Genomic DNA, 3,796 nt, shown 5'->3' with positions numbered 1-3,796 from the left:
ATTTCCAATGTTGCTTCCCAAAGATGGTAATATTTTGACCTAATCTACAAAAGCATTCTGACATGGAAATGTAAAAAAAAAAGAAGGTAATTATATTCAAGTTTTCTAAACCCATGTTTGTAATGAAACTTGGAATATTTTGTTTAGTCAAGCATATTTTCATTCTAAACACATTGTCCATATGTCATTATCTTCTTACATGTTCCATTTATATAATATTCTTTATCTTTAATATCATCGTTAAAGTAATTCTCTATGTTTAGTGGATTTTGTTCAACGACAATGAATGACAAAAAATGATGGTGGATACCAATTTGAGGTTAAAGTTTGTCAGATTTGGGATGGCAAAACAAGGTAGAACCTTTATCTGTGTATACAACAACTATGTGGAATGACAATTCTTCAACTATTTAGGGTTACCGAGTGATAAGGCTATATACATGTCTTAAACTAGTGTATATGAAAAATAACTTATTCAAATTTATCACATATTTGTATAAGCAAGCAACTATTATACAAAAGGTAAGGGCTCCTCCTATTTTCTTCAAAAAGTGTCTTGTTTTTCATGTTGGATACACATGTAAAATATTTAGGGATTGACTAAATGTGGTTTTGTTGTAAAATCTTCACTTACCATTCAAAATGTCTCCAATGTGGTTTTGTTGTGGCATCTCCAAAATGGTGCAATATATTTATAAAACACGAATCTAATTATAACAATTTAATTTTTTTGATAATCCGGATTGTTGAAGTAATTTCATTGAGTGCAAACTTCTAGAAAAGCCTGAATAAAAAATGTTATTTTGAATAGAAAACAGATTAAAAACTCACCTCATGTGTCACCAATTTAGAACTTCTTTTGAAGTAGAATGGACAAGACTACTTGCTTATAAAAAAATTATTCAAAAGGAGGAAGATAAGAAGCCATAGCCTCTTGTTAAAATGAAGACAATATAGTAAAATGTATTCCAAATATAAAATGTCCTAAACATTATTAGGCCATTAACATTAGCACAAGCAGGAAAATATAAGCTTTATCATGCTTTGTCATCCCAAAATAACAAACTTTGATGTCATACTAGAATCCAAAAATATTTTACTACTTTAATATCGCTTAAAAAATATCCAATATTTAAAATTAGCTTAACAACAAAATTAAAGTAAAGATTACAAATGTATTCAGACTTGTAAAAATTCAATAACAAATGGACAATGTCTTTAGCATGTAACTGTGTATACCTAGCAAAACTTAACTATTAAAATTTCCAATGTTGCTTCCCAAAGATGGTCATATTTTGACCTAATCTACTAAAGCAATCTTACATGGAAATGCAAAAAAAAGAAGGTAGTTATAGTCTGTTTAGTGGATTTTGTTCAACGACAATTAATGATAAAAAATGATGGTGGATTCCAATTTGAGGTTAAAGTTTGTCAGATTTGGGATGGCAAAACAAGGTAGAACCTTTATCTGTGTATTCAAGAACTATGTGGAATGACAATTCTTCAACTATTTAAGGATACAGAGGGATAAGGCTATATACATGTCTTAAACTAGTGTATATGAAAAATAAGTTATTCAAAATTTTCACATATTTGTATAAGCAAGCAACTATTATACAATGGTAAGGGCTCCTCCTATTTTCTTCAAAAAGTACTATTATATAAAGAGGTGGGATCCACTTACTCCAACCTATCTTAGCCATCAATTCTTGGGAAATCTAATGGTTTGAAGTAGTGAGTAAATTTAAACCATTAGATTTCCCTAGGATTGATGGCTAGGATAAGGAAGTTTAAATCTTAGAGTAAGTGGATCCTCACTCTTATATAAATTCTTGCTTTTTATGTTGTATACAGATGTAAAATATTCAGGGACTTACCGAATGTGGTTTTGTTGTAACATCTCCACTTGTCATTCCAATATTCTCCAATGTGGTTGTGGCATCTCCAAAATGCTGCAATCAAGGCTTTATAAAACAAGAATCTAATTACAACCACTTGAGGTTCCTCTCATTATATGCATATCTTCAACCATAATTATTCGTTTCTAATAGTTCATTTGACTTGAAAAGGACAAAACTTCAGGGTTCGACTTCTAAGAGTAATATTTATTAGGAGAAACAGTTCGTGAAAGGGATTAGTTCTTTATCCATAAGGTTAGAAAAAATCTGGATAGAACTTTTTTTGAGATTAAACTTCACAATGATCAACCTATCAAAACAAAAAATCAAATAATTTTACCATGAAATTAAATACAAATATGATTGTAAATTATTCCGAAGGAAAAATTATAACCTATAACATATCTTCAATACGGAACTTTTCACAGATTTCAGTCTAGAACCCACCAGACCAAAAATGTAACATAAATAGATAGGGAGTTATGTTGAAATGAAAACAAATTTCTAAAATACATAAGAGTGAGGAAGATCTATAGCACTAACGATGAACATGGCTATTATAAACTTTAAAAAAAAGTAATAGAATTAAGTTTCTCGAGAAGCTTAGATAATAAATTATAAGGAAAAACCAAGAAAACAAATGATAAAAGAGGAAGAAAAAAGGCAATACACAAATTCATAAAATAGGAAGAGAAAAGGCAATACGAAAATTCATAAAATAGGAAGAGAAAAGGCGATACAGAATTCATAAAATATTCATTATCTTATACCCACATGTTTATACAAAATCAACAAACATAAATATAAATCTAAGCATATATAAGGAAAAAATTAAATAGAATAAGGAAAAGAAGTTACTTTATTCTTCGACCTAAATGTTTTATTCCATGCCACCAAAGTTGCTCCTTTGGCACACAAGTGCATTTTGATTAGTAGCATTGAGGGTATATTTATATGTAGTAAGAGAATTAAAAATTCAATCTTAGACGGTGTGGGACTTTGAATATGTATACAAAACTTTTATCTCATTGATATCCTCTTTTATTTTTCTATGTACAGCGATTGGATCTATTTATTTGTATCATTATGGAATATAGATTTTTAATTTAGCAATCATATTTCAATATTGTAAAGTTGAATGGGTTATGCTTGCATAGCATTGCTAGTCTTTCTTTTTGTTTTCATTCTTGTTGTCAAAACTTCGCAAATTTTTTCAGTGCATCAAATAAGATAGAATGAACTTTGGGCCCTTACCTAGTCGACCACCACTTTCTCCGTCAATTGTCATCCTACCACCCATTCCAACACCATGAATAGGCATGTCAACATTGTAAATAAAACACCCCATAAGTAGAATAGGCATGTCATCATACTTTATTATCACTATGCTTTAACATTTTCTCCACCATAATTGTCAACTAATGTAGATCCAATGTCCCCGCCCATTGTTGCCGTAGCCTAGAAGAAAAGACCTAATCTAATTGGGTATACTTATAACATTGTAATTCCATATTTATAGAACTAGTTTAGATTTCCTATGCAAATCTCGACTAACGAAGAAGTAGCCTCCCGAAACCTTTTTGCAATCAACATGACTTTGCATTTGCTTAACATTGTGAGTTGAGTCATGAGGACGCTTGGGTAATATTTGCAACAGATCTAGTCTGGATTGGTGATTTTGATCCCATGGATTATTCAATGCTACTATTGAATGGGATAGATCTAGTAATATGGTACCCACACCCACGAGTACCTTGACCCATAAATTTAAATATTTAATTCCTAAATAGCTTCTAAAACATAAATAGGAAAATCTTGAACAGTAACATACTAACACACAACCGCAAACTCATAGTGACTCTAATTGTCTCATTTCAGTATCTATATTCTCACTAGGA

The sequence above is a fragment of the Lupinus angustifolius genome, chromosome LG19, assembly GCF_001865875.1.
Source record: "Lupinus angustifolius cultivar Tanjil chromosome LG19, LupAngTanjil_v1.0, whole genome shotgun sequence".
NCBI lineage: Eukaryota > Viridiplantae > Streptophyta > Magnoliopsida > Fabales > Fabaceae > Lupinus > Lupinus angustifolius.
The sequence above is the reverse complement of the archived record's forward strand: the minus strand, read 5'-3'. Positions refer to the sequence as shown.